The sequence below is a fragment of the Crinia signifera genome, chromosome 1, assembly GCF_055691185.1.
Source record: "Crinia signifera chromosome 1, ASM5569118v1, whole genome shotgun sequence".
Taxonomy (NCBI): domain Eukaryota; kingdom Metazoa; phylum Chordata; class Amphibia; order Anura; family Myobatrachidae; genus Crinia; species Crinia signifera.
Window position 1 is genome coordinate 48,067,685 of NC_139217.1, and position 27,425 is coordinate 48,095,109.

Genomic DNA, 27,425 nt, shown 5'->3' on the forward strand with positions numbered 1-27,425 from the left:
TCAGCTTAATTGGAGTCTAAATTCAGATGATTGGTCATGGTTTGGAAAGGCACACACCTGTCTATATAAGGTCCCACATGTCAGAGCCCAAACCAAGCATGAAGTCAAAGGAATTGTAGACCTCCGAGACATTATTGTCTCGAGGCACAAATCTGAGGAAGGGTACAGAAAAATATCTGCTTTTTTGAAGGTTCCAATCAGCACAGTGGCCTTCATCATTTGTAAATGGAAAAAGATAGGAACCACCAGGACTATTCCTAGAGCTGGCCGACCGTCTAAACTGAACAATCCGGGGAGAAGGGCCCTAGTCAGGGAGGTGACCAAGAACCCAATGGTCACTCTGTCAGAGCTACAGCATTCCTTGATGGAGAGAAGAGAACCTTCCAGTAGGACAACAATCTCTGCAGCAATCCACCAGAAGGCCTGTATGGCAGAGTGGACAGACGCAAGCCACTCCTTAGAAAAAAAGCACATGGCAGTCTGCCTGGAGTTTGCCAAATTGCACCTGAAGGACTCTCAAACCATGTAAAACTCAAATTCTCAGGTCCGATGAGACAAAGATTCAACTCTTGGTGTGAATGCCAGGCATCAGGTTTGGGGGAAACCTGGCACTGCTCATCACCAGGCCAATACCATACCTAGAGTGAAGCATGGTGACCTCAGGCTTGGACAACCCTAAGCACACAGCCAATATATCAAAGGAGTGTCTTCAGGACAACTCTGAATGTCCTTGAGTGGCCCAGCCAGAGTCCAGAATTGAATCCAATTGAACATCTCTGAAGCGATCTGAAAATGTCTGTGCGCCGACGCTCCCCATCCAAATGGCTTGAGAGGTGCTGCAAAGAGGTATTTTACTGGATCCTGGTTGTATTTTAATGCTGGGTACACACTAGATGATATTGTTAACTATTTTGCCAATTCAGATGGGTAGGACTGGCATAATCTAAATATCGTCTAATGTGTACGCACTCTTTGCCCGATTCTGACCTGGTCGCACAGGTGTGAATTTTCACTGCCAGCATTCAGTTGAGATGCTGCTCTGCTAGTGTAACATCTCGCCTTGCTAATAAATGTGCTCGGTGTGCATATAGATCTGTATGGCTACACCTCCATTCATATCCGAGCAAATATTTCCCAAAACCCATTGTTACAGGCTCACCATCAAATTATTTTTACACTGGCCACAAAACTTATTGCAGGTGCCGCCTATCCCTGGACTTACTCATTGGCTACAAAGAAAACAGGCATGTCCGACCTGTTGCTGACATGCCACACCCCCCCTAAAATGCTCAGACACACCTACCATTTTCCTAGACACTGGCCATTGCCATCTGCAACTGCCCATCGATAGTGCTAAACTATGCATTTACATATCGATGGTCATCCATTGTGTTTGATTGATTGGCCCGTGGGCCAATCAAAACACGGGGGCGGGGCTTCACCTGTTTCGGGGCGGAGCTATGCTCCGTGTCCCGGCACTTTGAAAAAAAAAGCAAAACATCGTTTTGCTGTTCCATCGATGGAAGGAAACCATCTGGTTCTCCCCCATCGATGGCCAAAGTATTCGACATCGGCCCTGAACCATCGATGATTTCGAATCATCGATAGTCGATGGCCATCCCTAGCATGCTCTGCATCTCGTCAGACATCATTACTGGCATCAGAAAGCTAATACGCACTTGCCGAGGCCAGCATCACTGCCGGTTCCCGATGTCGTGCTGGGTACACATCGGGTAGTGTTCACCCAGCATTAAAGGCATTAATAGAATCCTTAGGATGCCTTTATTTCTGTATAATTGAATACTGAAGCGGCCCTACTGTAAATGAATGAAAGCCATTACTCATTGTTTCATCCTGTTACAGCAGGCGGCATTAGATCATATCAGTCGGGAAATCCCCAACACAGAGATCCGTTTGATCAGTCAGTAATACTCTATTTTTATGCCCTTATTTTACTCTCTTACTCTATTGACTTACTCTTTCCCCTGTAACGGAAATATATCAAGTAAACATGAACGTGCGGTATTCTCAGGACCCCGAGCACCGAGGCAAAGACATAGTGCCGGAGCCACAGCAAGTTCACTGTCTACAATCTCCCTAATTCGAAAAAGAAAAAGGAAAAAGTGAGACGGAGAAAGAAGAAGTTGGGTGAAGGAAGCCTTTTCCCTTCTGTTGGCTGGGTTCCTGCTCCAGATTACTGCAAGATGACTGAGTATGCTCAGTAATACACTCAAGTCACTCAATTATATTTTATTCAGCTCAACATATTGAAGCATTACTCTTCATTATCCAAATCGCTGATCTCCTTAAACCTGCCTGTAGGCAACACACTGATTTGGGAACATGTGCATGCCAACCAGGCTCATTTCATTAAAGGGACAAAGATGATGGAAGGGGGGGGGGGGGGGGGGGTGTAAACTGCTGTAAGATCCGGCAATTTTCTCCTTGTAGTCACAGGATGTAATAGAAGGAGATTTTGAGGATTAGGGATAAAGCTTCTAAAAATGAAAAGTGGTGATGCAGCCCATATCGACCAATCATATTCCACCTATCAATTTCTAAGATGCAAAAGAGGAATGATAGTTATAATAGACACCACTGTCTGCTGCCTGTGGGCTCAAGCACAGACCACACAAATAGCACACACGGAATCCTATAAAATGAAAGTCTAATGGGGCTCCTCACCTCTATGGGGGGATTCATATGTTATGCATGCTGGTGGCCACTAGATGGCGCCCAAATGATCAATTGAAGTGTTGCCCTGCTTGGGAGAACACAACTGCCGGCGCTGACATTCCTGTTACATTGTTCCATCATTTTGATAGTCTGGTCACTAGTGTAATATGTATATATGCTGGTTGCGTTACCTCGGGGGTCGGAAGCACTGTGTGTGTTTCACAGCACTCAGTACACTGCATTCGGCTACACTTCTCCTGTAGAAGCCTGCCCTAGACTCCTATTGGCTAGTTTCACAGTCTGGGGGTGGGCTTATAGAGGAAAAACAAGCTGAGTGCAGAGGTGGCTAAATGACGCACAGTATTGCTGATCCCCGTGGTAAGGCAACTAGCACATATAGGACCGTATTCTGGTTGATGCGCAAGGCTGCAAATTTCGCAGCTTGCAAGTCCCCCAGATGCCGCTCACTGCGGCCCACACGACTGCCTGCCCCCACTTATATTCCATTTGCATAATCATCCATTCACAGCCTTCGGTGTGGGGGAGAAATCATTCGATGGTCAGTGACCATCGAATGATTTCTCCAGCGCTCGCAGATCCGAGACACCCAGCTGCCCGCCCTCCGCACCCACGACACTGGGCCATTACCATGGGAACGCCCCCATTAAATGCTGGGCATTCCCAAAGCATGCCCCCCCCCCGCCCGCACTGCTATGTGCAAGCAGGACGGGAAACATGCAGTTCATTGTGCCGGCTCCCACTGAGTATCTTCACCTGCGCATAACTGCTAAAAATCCCCTGTATGAACGAGAGGGGACAGATTAAATCAGAATAGCCCCCTTACTGCACGCAATGTGTGGCCTGCGCTGCAGCACAGGGGAAGCCACGGTACAATTTTTAGAAACTTGAATAAATCTTCCCCTTAGTATGAAGGATAAGCTAACCAGAAACGCACCAGAAAGTGGCTCTGGCCAGAGAGACTGCTCAGATTAAATGAACTTTAAGCTGCTGTATCTGTCCAGAGAGAACATAATAAAGAAATGCCAAATAAAACACCTGCATTACTTTGTCACTAATTAGAACTACATTAAGGCCCCCCACAGATATTACAAATGTTAAGGGGTCAAAATGACCTAATATTTTATTGTAGAGGAAATAATATTTACAAATAATACTACACTAATTCATAATATATTTATGCTAAATGGGCCTATATTAATTCATTAACATGCTGTTCAAGGGACACTGTGTGTGTGTGTGTGTGTGTGTGTGTGTGTGTGTGTGTGTGTGTGTGTGTGTGTGTGTGTGTGTGTGTGTGTGTGTGTGTGTGTGTGTGTGTGTGTGTGTGTGTGTGTGTGTGTGTGTGAACCCTCAATCAGTGCACTGAACCAAAGAGTAGCTACCAGAAAGAAGAGACAGGCACCTTAACATGAGGTGGGAGAATGTGTACTTAGAAAGTCATGTTCTGTCTCCTCCACATTCTGTTACAGTATGTATGTATGTATGTATGTGTATGCAATAAATACGTTACCATGTAGTGCTCATTATTAATACTGTGTTCCATATAGTGTCCAGAGTATAAAATCACCAAAATGTATAAATATATGTCTAGGGACGGTACTATGTGCTTCTACCGCTGCCTCCAACTCCTGTGTTGGATCCAATGTTCTGCAGGACATTAGATTGTGTGTTGCGTTTGGTTTCCCCCCTTTCCCTCTACTAATACTGTGCCCCTTAGTCCCATAAAAGAAGTCACATCATGGCTACGGGAGGCTGATGTCATGTGACCTCAACCGTCCACTCCCGGCAGTCATCGGCGTGTCCGCGTAACCATGGGAATGCTCATAAAATGCTGGGCGTTCCCATGGCCCAGCACCGTCACCACCTGTATTGGCCCCAAAATCTTAAATTCTCCCTAAACTTTAATACTACACATAAAATTAACCTCACCCTAACCAAAGCTGTAAGTCTGACCTAACTGTAACCTATCCGGAAATTATAACCTGCCCCAAGTTCCAATCTAACCAAAGGCAATGTTCCCCTGCGGAGGCTAAAGCATTTCGCACTTATTGGCCTTTATGACCACCAAGGTGGAACAGGGTTAGTTTATGTGCTGTGGATCCCTTGTGCCACCATATAAATAAAGGATAATAATTACAGCGTAATTATAATAACACAATCCACCGGCATAATATTGTCACTACGCCTATGGGTCCCTGATGTCATAGGCTGGAGAGTTACTTCCTATAGGAAGCATTCCATGCTATCGCAGTATGGACTGGCAGTCCCAGGTGGAGATAACACCTCCCCCTTGGGACTGCATGTGATTAGTAGGGAGCACTTCTATTGGTCAAAGCCACTATGAGTGGCAGATTTTACTGGAGAAAGGGGCCGCAGTGCTGCACTTAGCTGCCTGGAGATGCGTTCTGCCCAAGCCCATTCCTAGCAGAAGTCCAACAAAGGCACTACAATTCCTTGGTACTACATGTGATGTTAGTGTATCTGCCTGTGACCTATAGAATGTGACTAATGTGTTTATTGCATACAGACTGTAAGGAACAGTTGTGATGGTAATGAATGATGCACTTACATGGATACAGCAATGCATTGGGTCTATATTCCCTACCACGTGTACACGCACACACCAGTAGCGCACGCAGGGGGGGTTTCTGAGTACCCGGAAACCCCCTCCAGGAATCTGAGGGCCCTAGTCTGAAAGCTGAGGGTCCCCTCTTACCATGGGTATAAGAATTTTAAAAATCGGCCCAGGGGAACCAGAGATATCAGCCTTCCAGCAGCTGGTTACTACTCAAGCTCCACACACCTGTAGTTTTATATTCTCGTTGGCAGATTGCTCTGCCTCCTGAACTCTGATCCCATAGTCCCCAATACTATTTGGTACTGTAGGTGGGATTCTCTAGTTTTCAATTCCAATAAAAGCTAAGAAATCTAGTTCCTGGAACTGGAGATATCTGCAGTCAAGCAAGCTGTCCTCCCACCAGAAAATTATGAATAATAAGCCCACTCCACTATACACCCCTCCTCTGCATATTAAACATCCTCTACCACCCTGGAAGTTATGTATTGGGATTTCTTCATTCAGCCCAATGCCCTCTTCTCCCACCTCAACTCCCACCATCTGTGCAGTAAAGGGGTAATTAGTGGAAATTACTGAGCTCTACATGCTGAATGGTTGATATAATACCCCCTAACACCCGCAGGACATCAAAGCTTCCGCTCATAGCACCCCCCACCCCTACCGCTGGAGGATAGTTAGGGGCCCCAATACATTGCTATGCCCAGGGGTCTACTCTGCTGTTATATATATATATATATATACACACACCTAAGTGTCCATCTCCGTGCTTTGCTCCGCCTCTCTGGAAACCCCCTTCTGAAAATCCTGCGTTTGCCCCTGACACAGACATTCTAGGGTTAATTTGTTAGGAGCCAATTAGCCTACCAGTATATTTTTGGATTGTGTGAGGAAACCGGAGTACCTGGAGGAAACCCACGCAAGAACGGGGAGTATATACAAAATCCGCACAGTTATGGCCATGGTGGGGATCGAACCCATGACCTCAGAGCTGTGAGGCAGTAATACTAACCATTACACCATCCATGATGCCCCAGTTTATTCTATTATACATATATTTTTATAAACAATTTTTATTCATGAGCAAACTGAAAACTGAAAAACCATTTTATACCTTCTACTCTGTATCAATTCCAAAAACCCTTGGAATATCTAACAAATAAATCATAATATTAAATACCATAAGTAATGCCTCATTACGGCCTACTCCTATATGCACAACTAATTAGAAATTAAACCTTACCAAGTAACCCAGCAGAAACAAACATAAAATGAAATTCCATTAAAGAGCTAAATAAAGTTACATATACCATTATTGTTCTGGTCCAGTATCGGATCCAGATTCCCATCTGCAGTGCTGACCTCCGCCCGATACAGTATTTTGAAATCTAGAGTAAAATACATCAAATATCTTTGACCTTTTATACATTGAGTACAATATAACTGCTTGTGAACACAAGAAGCCTACTGTGTATTCTTAGACCCGTGCATTTCATGGGGAGTTCCAGTTCAAGATTTAATTTATTCCTTGGCCTTAAAAGGCATGTGGGACACAATGAGGGCCCTCTTTCATCAGCCCTTTCTATAAACCTCTTGAAATATGCTCAGTCTCTCTGTGGAAGTATACGGCAGCTGTTCTGCAACACCTCTAAGCTTGATATAGAATGTTTTGTCTCACGAACAATGGCTGGTAATTCCCCTGGAGACTGAAGGCTATCAAACTTACACAAGAGTTACCAAAGCACCACGGATAGTACCTATCTCAAGAGGCCTCTAATAAACGGGAGCATTTCACAGGGAGGGTTCTCTCTGTCCCGGGGGGAGCACCTTTTCTTTCATCCAGACTAGATTTCCTCTCTCTCTCTCCCTCGCTTTTCCACCGTCCCCTATTGTCTCCTTCGTACAAAGCTGTAATCTCATCCAATTTAACTGGTAAACAAAAGACCATGAAGAGAAGCAATTAGGATGTAATTCCTCACAAGGAAATGTTCATTATGGTGGGTTAACTACTGGTCTGTTGCATCTCTTTGCCACAGACCATTCAGAGCGAAAGGTGTCTTAACTGAATAATAATGGACTGCTCCTCGGTATTTTGTGTAAAAGGACAAGTGCTGTAAAAACGTCTGGAGGTACCTTTATTACAATTAAGAAGGGCTTATTTCCATTTAGACTTGTTTAATGAACAAATACAGCATGGATACTTATGGGTATGGCTGCCACTATACAGGCTGAACCGATGTTCAAGGACTTACAGTAGTCCTAATTAATGAAGTACTGAAATTTCAGTTGGAAGTCGGAATGTTCACAACGAATTGATTAGTTATACAAGGAGATGTAGCAAAATTGGTTGCACCTGAATCAAGGAGGTTGCACCATACACCTTGTACCAGAGGCGGAGCTACCATTGCACCCGGGCCCCTGAGGACTAAGGGGCCCACTGCTGCCCAGACCAGCAGCTTGGACCTTTGTCACCCATTGGTGTGGGGCCCAAATTATACTTTTGTACCTGGGACCACCACTCACAAGTTCCGACACTGCCTTGTACCGAGAATAGACTCCAGGTCACCCCTTTTTAACCTCTAAGCTATGCAATAGTTTTATCTGTCTTATGCTCTGTAAATATCACATAGAAGGTGGCACCAATGGCAGAAGGATGGGCCAGCCCAAGGCATTGTTTTATATTTTGCATAGTGGCACCAGAGCCAAGGAGGTAGTATGGCTTGGCAGATCCTGACTAGGACAATAGTTGATGCGGAGGCCACTGTTGTTTCCTTGGCCACATCTTCACTAGCCTATAACATCTAGGTCCTTGTATTTTTTTCTACATTTAATCACTGAAGAGTACGGTTAGACATCGAAAGGTCCACCATTTAATGGTGTCATTGATGTTTTACACCAATAGCAGGAAACTCAACTGTGGATGACCATCATGACCACTCTGATCTCAGTGCGTGTAGCCAGGCAGCGGGACACTGCCGGCCCCGGGCAGGATGCGGGACCGTGCCAAAAAAACGGGATGGTCCAACGATAAACGGGACTGTTGCGAGGTATGGGCATGATGTAGGAAGTGACACAAGGGGACATGAAGCAGGAAATGACAAAGAAGGCATGAGGCAGGAAGTGACATAATGGGGCATAATGCTGGAAGTGCCACAAGGGGTACTGGAAAATTTGGAGAAAAAACAGGATGCGTTTTCCCCATTTTTTCCAGTAACCATCATTGGGCTTAATGAGCTAGGGCCTTAAACCCTGATAAAACTGATTGTTTTAACCCTTCATTTAAAAAAAACTTAAATTTAAAATTTAATCTACTTCTTGGTTGCTCAGTCCTTTTGTCCATGGCATTGTCCAGGGTCTTGGTAAAAATAAAATGCAGTTAACAGAGCCATAGCTCTACAGTATGTACATCACAATCTGCACTCCACAATGGTAAAGCAATGAATGACTAAGAGTTGGATCAGCCAATCAGCGGATGCTGCTATAGAAACCATCTGGTGTCTGTCATCAGCTTTATATCAGGACCTGCATTACTGTGCAGAATTATTTGGTTTGCCGCAAACATTCAATGTGACCACTGCCGTTCACACAGCCTGTTTGTTGCTGCACATGTTGCGGTTGTTGCATACATCAGACTTTCTTTTAACTTCCATTGCAGTTGGATTGGATCGGCCATGCAACATGCCTATGTGCATATCATTGTCCAGTGTTAATGTGTTCTCATGTATTAAATGTGCACACGTTATATCCTTGTAAGTCCCACACACAATCCTGTCCATGGTGATGCACCATAATCACATTTTGATGTTAGTAGTTATAAGCCTGTACTTTTTTTCCTTGTTTGAGAGTCCTGCACAAATGCATACACGCCATTTTTCCTTGAACCAGTGACTGCTATGGAGCCACCGAAAACCAGAAGATCTACATGTCAGAGGCTTTGTAAAGTGGCATGTGCACAGGACTCTGGAGAACTGTAGAAGTGTGTCTATGCTATCTGTATACATGCTGTACCACCAGGGCATAAAGTGGTCATGTAGAGGTGGGGGAACTCATTTCTCTATGACACCTAATTACACCCCCTCCCCTCCCCCTATGAGGCAGAGACAGGGCCAGGTGTAGAGTATTTGGCATCCCCCTGCAAACTAGAATGTTTTTCTGTGAGAATTACTGTGCAGGACCAATGTGGAGGTTAAAATGTTCCACCTCACCAATAGACGTGGTGGAACTCGGTTCCACCCTGTTCCCCCCCCCCCCTCACTTTAACCCCTGTGTACCACCATGGATGTTGAGGCACTTCCTGTTAAATACTTCCTGTACTAAAAAAAAAAACATTTCCTGTATAAAAAAAGGGGTGTCAGTAATGCAACATCAACCGTTCAGCTCAATGCTGGGTAATGTGCTTTAAATCTAAACCAACGCATCAAATCTTTTAAAAACCAAGATATCATTAACCAAAGCCATTACTGCAAATGCTCAATTACCAGCTCAAGAACCAGAGGCAGATTAAGGCCTCATGAGGCCCTTGGAAAGATACCAGTTTTGGGCCCTCCTTCCTCAAACAATCCATAGCACTATAATTTTGCTGCTGATTGCAGGCGGCATCAATACAGTAATCTGGAACAGGCTCTAGGGCTTTGGGGAGTAGGCTTAATACCTGCATCACATTGGAAGTAAACTGGTTGCTCACATACAGTGGATAGGACTATTTTGTGTGTCTGATATGATTTATCCTCTCAACATCAAATTGAATTTGGGAGTATAAGCAGGTCGATGTGATGTCATGATGTCACATGGTAGACGCGCAATGCTCCTCTGGGAATGTTTTAGATGTCTTGATATCTTTGTGGGGCCCCTTGTGAATTGCTGTGCCCTAGGCAGGCGCCTGGGTTGCCTTGCGGAAATTCCGCCTCTGCAAAGAACTACAGCGATTCAAAGACAAGTACCTCTGAGCAGTATTAATCAATCGGTACCTTATAAGTATTACTCATGAACCAGTAGCTCATGGACAGGTGTCAATATGCAGAAAAAAGATGTTGGTACCAAGTTACATAATTATACATTTATTTATTTACAGTTTCATATATAGCGCAGCAAATTCCGTTGCACTTTACAGTAGAAAACCGTGATAAAACAAACTGGGTAGTAACAAACCGACATAGAGGTAGGATGGTTTAAACTTTACAGTAGCTCTCACACTCTGGATATGTGTTTGCTCCACCCTGATTCTGGAACTACTTTTCCAGAAGAATACCAACTAAGAATTAAAAAAAGTATAAGTTATGTAGCACTTTATAAGTATAATGTGAGCATTATACATATGTGAGGCAATAACTCATTAGTATTTACGATGAACTAGTACTTTATACGTATTATTTGTGATACAGTAGTTCATGAGTATAAGTCAGGAAACAGGGCCGGCGCCACCACTTGGCAAATCTAGGCATTTGCCTAGGGCGCCAGCCACTGGAGGGCGGCACTTCGCCCCTCGCCTCTCGCATGGAGGCTGCAGGGGTGTCCGTGCCGGGTACCTGCGGCACTGTGTGATCTGGCGGCGGGGTCCCTGCAGTGATGCGCGCTATCCGGCAGCCAGGCGGCGGTGCGGGAAGCGCTGCTGGGTTAGAAAACATTCCGCATGCTGATTGGCTGAGATTCAGCCAATCAGCGTGCGGCGAGTTTTCAAACCCATCAGCGCTTCCCGCGCCGCCGCCTGGCTGCCGGATTGCCCGCATCACTGCAGGGACCCCGCCGCCAGATCACACAGTGCCGCAGGTACCCCCCCCCCCCCCCCCCGTAGGCACCAGGGCGCCCCACCCCCCCTCGCCTGGGGCGCTCCGGTGCCTTGCACCGGCCCTGTCAGGAAACCACTACCGAGTGAGCATTATTTATGATCCAGTAACTCAAAGTCAGGAACAAGTACCTCATTAGTATTAGTCAGGACCCAACACCTTATAAGTATAATCAGCAACCAGCACTTCATGGATATAAGCAATGCAATAGTACCTCTTCGGTATAAGGGTTTGATACAAAGTTGGACTCAGTGACACTGCAGACACAAGTGCCCAATGTTTTCAATCTACACCAGGGATGCCGACTTTTTTAATCTGGGAGAAGCCCGGAGAGGAGACTTTCAGAAGGATAGATGCTAAATTGTAGTGGGCTAAATGACGTTCCACGTCCAGGGGGAGGAGCTTGCTCCTTCACTATCCACGCCACCACTGGTTGCCTTTAGTAACCAGGTGGCTCGCTACGCTACGCTTCCCTCGCCAGCGTGCCCGAAGCGTGGCAAGCGAAGCGAGCTCGCGAGGGTCCGTTTGGGACCCTTCTTCCGACCTTGCTCCTCTTCTCTCCACCCCCTCTCCTCCCCTGTGACGTCAGGAGGTCCTTTAGCCCACTTCAATTTAGACCTAACCCTTTCAGAAGGAGTTGGATTGAACGTGATGTCATTAAGCCCCGCCCCCATGCTGGAAAATTACCCGATTTGCCCATCTCTGCGGAGGGGGGGGGGGGGCTAAAATTACGCGATTATGGCACTTTAGCCCCCTCATCGTAGATAAGTAGATAAGGTTATTTAAACTGTGCGTTAGGGGAGGGAAACCGCGATCAGCATTGCACATGCGCCCTAATAGTTACCATTTTAAAACGTCGGATTGACATAACATGCAAGCAGAAGTAATTGTTGTGAGGGTTTCTGGGTAGTAACAGGTGGGGTGGCCTCTTTAGTGCTGATGCAGACTTCAATGGTGTGACCGATGGTACGTCTTCGCACACACAGCAATGGGATAGCATTGCAGCATAAAGACGCAGTTGCATCAATATACACTGCAACTGCGGACACCTCTGAGTCAGGTCCTTAGTCATGTGCGATACCTCATGAGTATTATTTGTAAACCATTAACTCAGAAATACAGTATTTGTCAGGAACCTGCAGGTCTGTCACTCCTGAACCCATTTAAAATGTCCCTCCAAAATGGCCGCTGCCTCCTCTACCGGTTCTGGTATAAATGATAGATTGACACTAGGACTAGGGCGACAGTCATTAGGCCGACCACTTATTGTCGACAGTGTGTAGGTCGACACCTTTAAATGGTCAACATACTCAAAGTCAACAGTGACAGAAGGTCGACATGAGCAAAAGGTAAACATAGACATGGTCGACACTGAAACGGTCAACACGTTTTTTCATATTGTTTGTGCCTATATCGACATATGTCAAAATATGTCGACATGGATACCGTATAAGTGTACCGTGTCCTGGCACTATTGTATTCTCCCTCCCTAGTGGATGGTAAAAATGAAACAAGTTAGTCTAAACCAGCGGTTCTCAAACTGTGGGCCCTGACCCCAAAGTGGGTCCCGACCTTCTCAGCATGGGGTCACGACTCCATGTTGCTGACCATCAGGCTGATGACTTTTCTTATCTCAGTCATTGATTCAATGAGTCTGAAAAATCGGTACTTATGTAGTATCTGGGCTGCCGATTTTTTGATTGTATGCCTTAAGTTAAGGCATACAATCAGATGCGATGCGATGCGATGCGATGCGATGACCCGATTTTTCCATAGGATTCAATGTTAAAATGGACTGAGTCCATTTTAACATGGAATTCAATGGGAAAAAGGGGTCCTTTTCATACCCCTACTATCCAAGTGGGCATGGAGTTGGATATAAACCTGTGGCGAGCGCAGCGAGCCACCGAGCCCGAAGCGTGGCGAGCGAAGCGAGCCCCGCGAGGGGACGGTATTCTGTGTCCCCTCGCGGGGCTCGCTACGCTCGCCACGCTTCGGGCTCGGTGGCTCGCTGCGCTCGCCACAGGTTTATATCCAACTCCATGCCCACTTGGATAGTAGGGGTATGAAAAGGACCCCTTTTCCCATTGAATTCTATGTTAAAATGGACAGAGTCCATTTTAACATTGAATCCTATGGAAAAATCGGGTCCATCGCATCGCATCGCATCGCATCGCATGCGATATGGTCGGGTGCGATGCGATGCGATGGACCCGATTTCAAAATCGGCAGCCCAGTTACTACATAAGTACCGAAAAATCTGATGTTTCCTGTTATTTTAGACTCCTCCCATCATTTTGTGCCTCCACAGTGCTGCCATGTATGTGCTGCCTGCTGACTACACATGTGATGTGATGGGTTATGGTATATTAGACTCCTCCCATCACTCTGTGCCTCCACAATGCTGCCATGTATGTGCTGTCTGCTGACTACACGTGTGATGTGATGGGTTATAGTATATTAGACTCCTCCCATCACTCTGTGCCCCACAATGCTGCCATGTATGTGCTGTCTGCCGACTACACATGTGATGTGATGGGTTATGGTATATTAGACTCCTCCCATCACTCTGTGCCTCCACAATGCTGCCATGTATGTGCTGTGTGCTGATTACACATGTGATGTGATGACCTTCTGCAGTAACTTGCTGGGGTCCTGTAATTATTTTTATTGTCTGATGGGGTCCCAGAGCAGAATAGTTTGAGGACCCCTGGTCTAAATCAAAGAATCATGAAAAACTCGTGTCGACCATGTCTATGTGGACTTTTTGCCTGTGTTGACCTTCTCTCAATGTCAAGCTTGAGTATGTCGGCCATTTAAAGGTGTCTACCTACCCACTGTCACCCATTAGTGGTCGATCGAATGACTGTCAAACTAGTGTCAATCTGTCATGAGCCTGGATACCCCTCTAGCATCCTTCATAACTGTCTTCTCTGAGGCAGCTGACATTTTGGAAAGGACATTTACAATGGGGGCAAGTGTGACAGGACCACAGACAAGTATCTTCAGGTCCCGGCAGGTATGAAGCAATAGCTTTAACAGTCAGGAACCAGTACCTCATTAATATTAGTCAGGAACCATTACCTCATTAATATTAATCAGGAACCAGTACCTCATTAATATTAGTCAGGAACCATTACCTCATTAATATTAGTAAGGAGCCATTTCCTCATTCATATAAGTCAGGAACCAGTACCTCATGAATTTTAGTAAGGAACCAGAACCTCATTAATATAAGTCAGGAATCATTACCTCATTCATATTAGGAACCATTACCTCATTAATATTAATCAGGAACCAGTACCTCATGAATATTACTCAAGAACCAGTACCTCATTAATATCAGTCAGTACCTCATGACTTAATATTAGTCATTAAGCAATACCTCATGAGTTTTAGTCAGGAAATGCCTTAGTGACAATATTGCTTCCTAGACAATGATTCCTGTAGTCACAAGAAAAATAATCAGGCCGCAAAATGGCTGCCTCTTCTCCATGTGTAGATGATGGGTGTACTTTAAATATACCAAATATTTCATGCACTTCCCTTCAACTTATATAACTCCCTTAGGGCGATGTCACATGGTGGTGTTTAATGTCTAGCTAGAAAAGCGCAGTATTCATAACAGCTGAATGGTTTGTTTGTTTTGTGATAAATGTGTGCATTGCTCGAGTCTAGAGTATAAAACCATCAAACGTTAAAATAATTAAATCTTGCTGACAGACCTAAAAAAAAAAAAATCTAATCTTCTTCATAGATTTGTGGTCCCGCAAAGTAGACTCAAATCCATTTAGACTTTTCTAATTTATGCTGCTCCCATTTTGCTGAAATATAAATTGTAGGCAGCCAGTGACCTGGGAGCAAGCAAAGTTAGGCAAGGTCAAGGGTCTAATGAGCATGACTGAGCATTGCTTGACTTCCGTAACCTCCGATTGATGCCACCATGGTAGGAGAGCACCATGAGACTATAAAGAACATGGCAGCTTGGCCTAGACTTGGCTTCTCAAATTCTCCTTCAAAAGTGCACATTGAAAAAAAAAAACTATTGTCTCCGTGGCCTTTCACATATATAATTACATGTTTGGTAACGGTTTTTATTTCCTGTCTTCCCAAATTGGTGATGATCCCTCGTCCTCAATAGTTTGGGCAGCCCCATCATGTCAGAACTCAGTTGAGTACAGATGATTACCCTGAGAATGTGGTGACCTCCCTAGCTCCAACTGTGCGTCTTTCTTCAAGATGGTGCAAGAAGGAGAATCCGGGGGCTTGGGCATTATACAATGCTAATGAGGTAGCTTGGATTGTCGCTTTTAACGGCCTGCTGCAGTATGCAAATGTACATGTCTGTGGGTTAATGAACGTTGCCTGAGATGGGACAGGAAGGAAATGGTCAAAGGGGCTTCAATACTCTGTGTTTAAAGTTCCTCAGTTCCATCTGGTGTTTTCTGAGTATTTCTAATCAATACAGATTTTCAGCAGCTATTTCAGCCATATGTGGCCCAGATTTCCATAGCATAATTATTTCATGACTCGGCCTATGTTTTCTATCTAAGAACAAGGTTACATAAATTACTGTAAAGAGCAAGCGGTGTCTTACAGAGCAGTGTAGACCTTATAACATCAAGAGCATTGTGAAACTTTTGTGTCAAGTTTATTTTTCCGAGCATTATTTATTTAGCACCCTCTAGAAGATAGTAGACAGGTTCTGATTGGTTGCCCATAGCGACATCACATGTGAAGTAGAATACACATCTTAGTAAATTTCCGCCTATATGTTCAACGTGCATTAGTTCAAAAGGTACAGAGGTCAACAGATGAAAGGTCAATATTGTTCGTGGTCGACAGTTATTGTAAAAATGGTCAACACAAACAGTCTACTCAATTTTTTTTTTTACATGTTTTGGTAACATTTGCTTGGTCGACTGTCCACATAGACATCTGTTGAGAATAGTTACCTGGAATTGGAACTGCCCTTATGTCAGGCCTTAAGGGTCCATTGTAGAAAGGGGATACATACGGCATCCTGGTGTTTAGGACGTCGGCTGTCATAATATTGAACACAGCATCCCGATGGTGAAAATGCAAACAGGGGCCCGTAAGACACCCTAACCCTACCTTCTATCAGCCTAAAACTTCCCCACTGCATGACCATAACCCTCCCTACTAGTTCCTACCCTAAGCCTCTCAACCCACCTAAACCTAACCCCCCTTCCCTACTATGCAGCCTAACCCTAACCTCCCTTGGCAGGTGCCTAAATCTAACCCACCCTCCCTGCGGCCTTAACTTCCCTTATCCTCAGCCTAGCCATAAGCCCCCCCCCCCCCCCCCCCGATAGTGCCTAAACCGCCCATCCCTTCCCCAGACACCATCTAGCTAGCCCTGCATACTTACCGATCAAGATCCCACCTGACGGTATTTCGCCGTCGGCATCCTGATGTGTTTAGAGTTCTGGCGCAGGACTTCTGAGGGCAGTGGGATTTTAACTGCATCCCATAGAATGTATAAAATTTGGGACAGCTTATACAGTAGTCCAGTATAATAGTATTTTAGGACTATTCATTTTCAGTGTATTTACTGTACTGTCAGAGATTGGGTGTTAGAGAATTGTATTGAAAACCGTTGTAACATTTTATACAAAATCTTTACTTTATTGGTTTTTTTTTGTTTAGTTTTTTTTGGGGGGGGGGGGGGGGCGGTAGATTTAGTAAGCAGCGGCACTTATCGGTGTGTTTATGTTTTCAATGTAAAAACAGACATTATATTAATAGCAAAACATAGTAATATTATTGCTGTTTTAAATAACAGACTTAAATTGTCAAGAAGGGGCTTTGTAAATTCACTCTCTGGTTCGTATTAGAGATGTGCGGTTTGGTGTTCTAGGAATTATATTGCACCCAAATTTTGTCAAGCCGAACCAGATGCAATCCAAATCGGGCCTGGATTTTCAGTTTGGATTATCCCGTGGTTTGAAATTCAGATTTGAAATCTAAATTTTCAGTTATGGATTGAAAAATGAGCAAAAGACTTGAGGGTGATTTTACAAAACCAAAACACGACAATAAAATTAAATCCCAAAATAAAATGTTCTATGAACATCTCTAGTTCAAGCAAAAGTTGTCCCTTAAAAACCATACCCAAACTCGCAATTACTATCACCTCTAGAGCAAATGAAGTACGGTAATGCCTTCTTTAATTCACATTCACCAGGGGTGATTAAGGATGGATCACTGCATACTGCACTGCAGGTGGGGCAGATGTAACATGTGCAGAGAGAGTTACATTTGGGTGGGATGTGTACTTCAAACTGATATCTATTTTTCAGTGTTAAAATAAAGTCGCCAGTATTTACCCTGCACAGAAATAAAATAACTCCCCCAAATCTAACTCTCTCTGCACATGTTACATCTGCCGCACCTGAGAGATTTTGTTTTTGCGAGCCAACCTGAATTAGGCCCACCAACCGTACATCGTATTTTCACACGTAGGAAAAGGACCAGAATGCGCTTTGCCCTTATTTAGCTCAGAACATCCGATCTACCTAGTACCTCAATGAATATGAACTACCCTCAAACTTTAGATACCACCAACCTGATGAAAAGATTTGTTATCTACGTAAAGGCAATCCGGTACTTGTGTACTTTCACAGCGCCAGCATGGCGCCGTGCGTCTGTGTCCCCTTGTGGGGCTCACTTCGCTCGCCCACGCTGCGTTCTCGGTGGCTCGCTACGCTCGCCACGCTATCTAAAATCAACTCCATGCCAACGTGGATAGTGGGGGTACGAACTATACACGTTCGCAGGGAGTTTTCATCCCCGCAGCTGGACAATCCAGAGGATCACTGGATGGTCCGGGGGGGCCAGCAGGGACTCCAGACAGTCTTGGGTGCTAGTAAGTGGGGCAATGTCCCCATGTTTGATTATGCTCTCCTACACCTAGAACCCGGTGCATACAGTATGCCTCGGGGGTGCAGGTTATGATGACCGTACTGTTCTGCTCAGTTTAGGCCTCCCACTGTCTTCACATACTTTAAACTGTTTTATGTTTGTTAGGAGATTATGATGTGGGAGATCGGGCACAGAGCCACCTCTGACTGCCACCCGCATGCAAATAATTAAAGTGTAATAATTGATTAGATAGAGTCAATGCTGATTGGATGGGCTTAAATTGTACTGGCGTGAACCCTCTGCAAACAGCACAAAACTGTATCCAATATTCCCTTTCAGTCTGCTGTTCATGCAGTTCGTTACGAATGGCCTGATTCAGAGGTATTTGTAATTCTGATATTATTCGCAGGTGGCCGATATTGAAATTGCACTGCGTATGTGCCAACATGCATTAGAGCCGTCAATCAGGATAACAGATAAGAAGGGTTTGTAGGAGGTAAGGGGTGGGGTTGTATTGATAATTTTAGCCCCCTTCACCTGTCACATTTCCTCTTTCCAACCTGGGGTGTTGCAATTGCTCTGGTGCTTTTAGCACACTTTGATCTGTATTTCAGTGCTGAGATACAGACCAGAGTGTGCTAGAAACACCCAGGCAGAAAGCGACACCCCAGGCTTGAAAGAGGAACTGCTCATGTGCATGGTGCTAGTAAAAACACTAGGCATGTCGCAGCCAGCAACTGCGTCCTTGTTCGGCTGGCCCAGGTGGCTAAATTGCAACGGACGGTGGCTCAGAGGTCCAATGGATGAACCGTTGTGCGATCAATGCTACATCTTTGCATACATGCAAGCAGTGGATACGAGATGCCAGCATTAAGTGTCTTCACTCACAAGACAGAAGCCGTGGAATCTGCATATCTTCCCAGATCTGCTGGGACATAGTGGTAACGGGGTAAGCACTGTATATGGTGCTGCTCGTTGTAACCTGTTTCATTGGTAATCCCACAAAACGGTCAGATACTTACAGTCTGGCCATCCACGTGTGTGGCAGAAACTGCATCTAGTTCTCATGCACATTCCATGACTAAAATACCCCTAATAATGTACTGTCCGAGCATTGTACTGCACTGATTGACAATCGGCGATGGGGTGAAATCTTCTACGCATACAGGTGTCCAATCAGCGCGCTCAAAACCGAACACCGAGAGACCCCACAAAAGACGCGCCGGGTTCTCAGCCATACTTGAGACTAAAAGCCACCATACAGTAATTGAAGTTGAAAGATTTAATTCTGGATGTGTTCTAAAAACCGTAGGAATTCGAGATGTGAGTCCAGCTCCCCACCGTGATATAATAATTAAAAACAACAGTTTAATTATTCCCTCGATGTATCACCGAAAAACAGATGTTACATTCTCTTCAGTCCACACAAAAGGGTGACAGCGGAATATGCCTGCCTCTGACAAAGTGCCATCCCTCTGGAGGAGATCTGTCCCTCGTTCCCAGCTTTCTGCTAAACGCGGTCACGCCAGATTATGTCACTGTGGTTTAGAATATAGCCAGAGAACAATGGTCTGCGCCTATTGTCAGCCTGTCCTGACTGACAACTTGTTACCATGAAATGTAAAGGAATTATTGCAGGCAAAGGCCCTCGTTCCCTTCTTTACACATAAATTAGTAAGGACCATAATTAAGACAATCTCTCACGTGTGTGTGTGTATGTATTTATATATATATATATATATATATATATATATATATATATATGTATATGTGTGTAGACATATATATAGAGAGAGAGAGAGAAGATTGCTAATTTGTTTATTGTTTGCAGTGTTCCATAAAATGTATTTATAAGATGTGACCTCACAGTCTGTTATTAGAATACTCGCAATCCATATGGTCCCAATTATTCCACTTCCTGAACACCATTGCTAATGGCGATTGCATCAAATTATACCTGGAGGCAGTCACGGCCCTATTCTGTACGTAAACAGCCAGCCGACAGTAACTACAATCTGGCCTGTGTTATGTAACCAATCCATTATACCACGCTGTTTTCTTTTGCTTTTTGTGTATTTTTTTTACCCGCATTGAGATATTATTTGGCACAACGATAGAAAGTTTAGAACCATTTTCAAACAAACTGGAATCTTTTTTTATAAATAGATAGCTAGGGTCCCATTTATTATAGGATTGTATATATAATGCGGTCTGGGCGGGACATACCGCCCAGGACCGCATTGTAATATGCAATCCTATTGGCAGGATATACCTTCCAGTACTCGCAGGTACAGGAGCACCGATGCCCATGCACACACACACACACCCCCATAGGCTAGAATGGGCTACCACCTTCTCAGTATGGCGGTAGCCTGGGACCCAATGTGATGATGCCCAATGTTGATACATGTGCAGCATCAGGACCGGATTTCCCGTTAGGCAACATAGGCGCTCACCTAGGCCCCAGCGGGTTCCAAGGGGCCTCAGAAAATCCAGCCATGGTCCTCACACAGGGCCTTATTCTGGTCGATGCGTAATTTTCCGAATTCTTTCGGATGGCGTTTTTTAGCCGTCTGCGCATGCGTGGGCAACGCTATGCGCATGTGCCACGCAAGGTCTCCGTACTCGTTCTCACTAATACCGTACAGAAATGTGCACCGTATTCACTCGGGAAATATGGGCGTCATTCAGAACTACACAGGGGCGTAGTTTCAAAGTGGGCTAAACTGGGCGTAAACATGGGCGTACACGAGGGAGTGCACTAATTATGGTAGGCGTGCATTCGGACAGCACACCGACTGCACACGAACAAAAAGGCAGGAAATATGCGGTCTTCATAAGCAAGTATTGCTTTGCGGACACCACTCGGTCATGCGCTAGGCATTCGGAACGCCCAATCAGTACGGGCGCACCTGAACCAATGTCAGCTGGACACAATACAATCCACTCCTTTACTCATTACTCATTAATTACACTCTTTTCATTGCTTCAATTGGAACCATTGCAACTTATATGGACCATTACTAAGCACACAAATATATGCTGAAAGCACGGCTGCATTTTTTACACACATTTAGACTGTATGCAATGGACAGAACTTGCTATCACTAATATAAATGTATATGCCACTTTTACATTCACCAATAACAGCACACATTTGGGGATAAAACAAAAAATTTATTCCAGGAAGATGTAAAACATAACATTTTAAAAGCATGTTCTTTGGCACATGCCAAAAATTAAAGTTACCATAACAGGAATTTTGTAACGAAATTAAATAAATAAAAAATGTATTGTTTGCATACATAACCACAGCAGAATCATTAGGAACACATCAGGTGGCTTCACAACAAAAGTATAGCACCAACACTTCAAGTACAGCAGACGGTAATGGTAGCCGAAAGAGGGCAACAGGGGAACCAAACAAGACATTCGAACCGAGGGCAAATGTGGGTACCCTGTACACGGGATTGGGTTGCACACAGGAAGCTGACACACACAGCTAAATGAAAGATTTGGGAACACATAAGGTTGGAGATTAATGCGGACACAAGTTCATCTGCGGCACTTTTTGTCCGTGGTAGGGCCCTTGCCACGTGCAGCAGCTCCTCGGCCACGGCCATGTTGGGATGGTGGGGCAGGTGGAGCAGATGCTGCTGAAGAGGGGGATGGTGTTCCCCTTCTGCCAGCAGGGAGGGCTGGTGTTGGAAATGCACCAGACATGACTGACAATAGGGCCCTATTGGTGGTAACTAGCTCCACCATAAGCTCATTATGGTGGAGGAGGAGGTCATTTTGGCGCAGGGCTTGATCTGCCAGCACCTGCAGGCTGGCAGCTATGGCCTGCTGGGTGCCAGCCATGGCCTGCTGGGTGTCAGCAATTGTCTGCTGGCTCCCAGCAATTGCCTGCTGGGTGCTGACAATACACTGCATTACCTCCTCGGTCCTACGCAGCCGCTCTGATGCTAACTCTCCCTGCTGGCGAATCTGCCCAAGCATCTGCACCCACCTGTCCAAATCAGGTGTGGCCATTGGCTGCTGCTGCTGCACATGGCTGCCACTGGTGGCAGGTGGCATTGACTCCTCCGCCTCCTCAAGAGATTCACGACCAAACGGTGTGGATGCTGCTGAAAGAGAAACTTACAATTACAACACATTCCTTGAAAATTAGTACAAACTACTTATGCCATGCAAACAAATTACCTTCTAAAACAGCAACAAAAACATCCACTGGGGCCTCACTATCCATGTTGCTCACCCCCCGGACCTCCTCAATTGCTATACAGCCCTCAGCCATCTCCTCCAGGGGGGTGAGCTTCAGGCTGCCTGGCATGGGGCCAGCCCCAGAGGTGTGGCTGTGTTTCCACCGTTTGGTCAGTTTCTTCTTCAGGTTGGTTTTGAAGTCGTGCCACCTGCAACCAAAGTTTACATATTACTACATGTCACTCCTGATGTTTGATGTAGCAGCCATTGCAATCTGCTACAGATTACAACATGTGCTTCACTCCACATAACTTACATTATGTTAAACTATAAAACCAACCCTTAGAAGATACATTCACACTCACCCTACAATAACTATAGACTAAGTGACATGGCAATCATGTCTGTGGCTCCTAGCAACGTGACCGACCATTTACCAACTCCATCTAACATCTAATAAAAACATTACTGGTCTTGTTCTGCTCAAATGTAACACACTTGAACTTGCCTCTTCTTCACATGCTCCACCTCATGAACTTGTGGAGCTACCACATTAATCTCCACAGTTATGTCCTCCCAAATCTTTCATCTCCTTGTGTGTGTCAACCTCTCCTGTGGACACTCTATCCAATCCCGTGCACGGGTACCAGTATGGCAAGCTCCTGCAGTTCGAATGCCATGTTCCTGCTGCTTGGTTCCTCTGTTGGCCTCTTTCAGACACGCCCACGGCCACAGCCACCAGTCGCTGTACTTGAAGTGCTGGCCAGGCTACTCTGTTGGGAAGCCACCTGCTGTGTTCCCAATGATTCTGCTGAGGCAGAAGATGGCCCAGCTGCAGATTGGGCATCTGTCGATTGGCCTGATGTTGATGGGCAAGCTGCCTGCTCACCTCCCAATGGCTGGTCTCTGGTGAGGGGCACATAGGAGGTGCTGGAGTCCAGGCGAGCCAGGAGGCCCTGATACTCCTGTTCTCCCTCTGATTGAGAATCAGACATGTTTGCAACACCATTTTGTTTTTCTAGCACACCTTTATAAACAAATTTCTGTCATTGGCGTACATCAGCCACACCCTGCGTTTTTTGCGGCAGCGTTCCGTATGGCAGCGTACACCGTGCGGCGCTTAGGCCACGCCCATACCAGCGGACAAACAAAAGTACAAAACCAGGCATACTTTCAAAGTCTGATTTTGTACTTATTGGCAGATTTGAACACCAATAAACACCTACAACTTTGGCCAGACATAAAATCTATATGTGAATGTTCATTTCTACTGTGCACTTGTTTGGTATGTACAACAAATAACACTAACCCATTCCATATGTTCATCCAGTCCACAACTCATGCATTAGTAATCACTGCTTGCATCCAAATCACATGTGATAGGCCTATAAATATTGCCTTGATGCTAGGTACATAAATGCCACCATGGGAAAGGGAAAAGGTAAAGCACTGTTTTGTATGTTAGTGGTGTATTGCTTTCTGACCACTAAGGGGGGTATTCAATCTTCGGGTCACGGCAGACGAGCTTGCTCGCCTGCCGTGACCCAGTCCCGTTCTCGGTCAGCTCGACCGAGAACATGCAGGCGGGATTCAATGTCCCGCCTGCAGCGGGACGAGAAGGGGGCGTGGCCGCGAGTTGCGGCCGGGAAGTGACGAGATGCAGCCGGCAGCTCGTCACTTCCCGGCTGTTCTCGGCAGAACGAGCCCGACAGCTAGAGATGTCGGGCTCGTTCTGCCAGGAAACCCTGTTCAATGCTGTCGGGGAAGACAGCATTGAATAGGGCCCGTTGAGCATCTCCCCCATGGGAGATGCTCGACGGCGATTGAATATCCCCCTAAGGCTGACTAATGTAGTACCTTGTACAGATATGTGTAACTGTATATTGTGGCACACTATTTCACCTGTTGTTTTCTGCCATGTTTGGTGATTACATTGGTTTTCAAACTTCTTTCACCCTGTCTGTTTGGAATATACTAAGTACTGCAAAGGTTAGCGCAGCGATGCCAACCTACAGCAAGTGTTGTTTGGCTATGCAATGTTTTAGCCGTTTGTTGTGGCGCATACACGCTGTTAATGTTAAAATTATCAATAAAGTTATTATAAAATTTCACTGTGAACAACCAATTACAGGACATGATTGGTTGTATTGTGCCATTGCTAAGATGGCGGCCTATGGCAGAGCAGCCCCTTTTTCAGATGCGGAGCTCAGGACACCGGTCTCCATTATGGAGAGAAGGCTGGGCTGTGCGGGGCCGTTCATTACCAATAGGCAGAAGCGTAATGCTTATGCTGCGGCCCGCCGCCGCATATTCGCACGCACCCAGGTGCAGAGGAGCATCGCCCAGCTGGAGCGGCGATGGTCAGACCTCAGGAGGCGACAGCCAGATTTGCTCCAGCAAATCAGGGGCAGGATTGCTCAATGTGAGTGTTTACACAATAATTGGACATTTTTACATGATTGCTTACATGAACTTTTTTAAGTCAATAAGGTAAACTGGCTGATCATGAGTTTAACATGCCATACACTATATGTGTGCTACTTCCTGTTTGACATGCAGTCATGTGGATATAATATGTAATTCTATAGGATTATTGATTGTGATGCATACAATGGGCCAGATGTCACATCATAACTGGCATGTTACAGGCTGTGTTTGATAAAAGTCAGTAAGGAGCTGATTGGCTGGACATGTATCTCTACTTATCACCCTTGCATTTATTGCTTGTTAAGGCTTAATACATCTGCCCCAATGACCCCTAATTGGCACTAATGTTTCTTTTCTCCAACACAGCATGGGATCGAGCACGACGGGCCCGGGAGGAGGCAGAGGCGGGGCAGGCCCGGGAGGAGGTGACGGAGGAGATGGTGGAGGAGGTGGTGCCGGAGGAAGTGGAGGCGGAGGAGGTGCCGAGGAAGTGGAGGAAGTGGAGGAGGTGGCGGAGGTAGTGGAGGAGGAGGTGGTGGCGGTGGAGGAGGCCAGGGATGAAGAGGAGGAGGTGGAGCCAGAGGAGGAGGCCTGTGAGTTGGTGCAGGCGGCAGAAAGTGGTATGTATACATAATGCATCATTATTCATTTTTTAGACTACTATTTGCTATGTAGCACTGGTGATTCAATTGTGTTTTACAATAGTATAAAGTCATAAAACAAACTGGGTACCAACAGACACACTTAGGGGTTAGATAGGGTGTCAAAGTCATCCCTTTCATCCTGGACACATTTGTTAATTACACAGGTTCTGGGGATGGCTTTCAGCTCGATTTTAACTGCCACTGAACCTGTGTACTTAATCTGTATCCTGGATTAAAGGGATGACGTGCTCATCTAAGGGTTACATGTCCCTGCTGCAAGCGTACAATCTGTAGCCTCATATAGGTGAATAGAGCTTACAATTGATTGATATTTTTAAACTAGATTAAGTATGGCATAAATGGAGTATGGACAGGCGTGGCTTAGAATGGAGTCACAAGTGGTCAGTGCCCCTGGGCCCTCCTCTAGCTAGACACCCCCTGTGGTTTGCATGTATTTTTGCAAACATAATTGTTGGTTGATTTTGTCTTAATAATGATTTTGTGCATGGGAGTGGGTTAGTGCTGCAGCTTCACCTACCTGGCATTATGACAATGATCTATGGAGCAGACCATCAGCAGCCAAGCCATCCATGATTGCACAAATGTACTGTGCATTCCTGAGAGTTGACTAAGTCCCATGCCATGTTGCATCAGAGAACAGACACTGAGCGGTTTTTGATGAGTTGTTATTGGTTGAGCTCATGACATGCTTCTCATAGCTTAGTCATGGGTGGGTTGGGATTCAAAAGGAGCACTATGACTGTGAGGTGTTCTACAGAGTAAAGGGTAGAGGGACAAAAACAGGCTTTACATTTAGTATGTATGCATGTATGTATGTATGTATAGATGTATGTGTCATATATATTTATGTCCCCCTTTAACATACCCACAGATGAGCCTAACCAAGCAGATGAGGGTGTACGTTGGGCCCTCCTGAGACTCAGGGAACACCTGCACCTGGTCCTGGCCGATCTGCAGGACCTTACTGACCTGCTGCTTTGAGGGTTTTTTCCCACTTTTTTAGGTTAAATTATTTTGTTTAAAAAATAAATCGTTGATTACAGTTAGAAGTTGTCTGTGTGGTTTTTTGATATTAAACAGTATATGTGTAAATTGTTTAGAATATTTGTAAGTAGCAAAAGGTACATAGTGTATATAGATGTATGTTATTGTAGTGTGCAGATCCTTGCAATACACAAATGTACTATAATTGTAGAGCAATTAACATTATCCAAACAACAAAATACACACACACTGTGTTTATATCTGTTGTTAAGTTTCCTTTAGTATGTGTTAGTAATAATTAGCACATTGTAGAATATTGCATTTCACGTGCAATTATGATATAATATGCATACATAAGACCTAGATAAAGGAGTGACAATGAATATATAGCACTTCACATGATGTAAGGGTTAATGTCTGTAATGAATGTGGTAGTAATGTGTTTAAGTATCTATTAGGATTTAATTGATTTCAATTCCAAACAAACACTTTTTAATGAGGTTGCCTAATTGCATAAGTGGGTCATGTGACCGATTTCGGAGTTCAGATAATAGTGGTGAGTTTTGCGAACATACACCGCATTGGTGCGTACGGGCAGGTTCCCGTCCATTCTGATGCGGTAAGACCGTGCAAACGCTGTAAGACCGTGCAGAATATGTGTGTGTCCACCGCACACGCAAGGTTTGGATGTCGTCCCTAAACACGCCCTGTTCTTCTAGTGGGAGTCCGTCCGTATGCGGAGGTCCGGTGGGCGTTTCTTCGTACGATGTCCGCACAGCGTGGCGTGCGGACCGCTCCGAAAGAATTCGGAAATTTACGCACCAACCAGAATAACCTCCACAATGCAGCCCCGAATTCTTTGAATTTCTTTAAAATATATTAAAAAGTCAATTTTGCAATCCAAACCCGAGATTAGGAATTGACATAAAAAGTCCTAAGTGCAGATGACCCAACACTTGACCTGGTTCGGAACTCTAAAATTTGGATGTGTTCAGAGTTCTAAAGAACCAAACAGCCTATCTCTTTAGCAATAACCATCTTATATTCCTCTGGGGCACTCCTGCCCATCTTCTTCACTCTGCTAATGCACACAACCTCTTCTGCCTACTGATTACTTCCTCTTACCGCCAAGATATTTCATGTGCTGATCCCTACCTATGGAATTCTCTACCTCAGACTCTCAACCTCCCTACAAAACTTTAAACA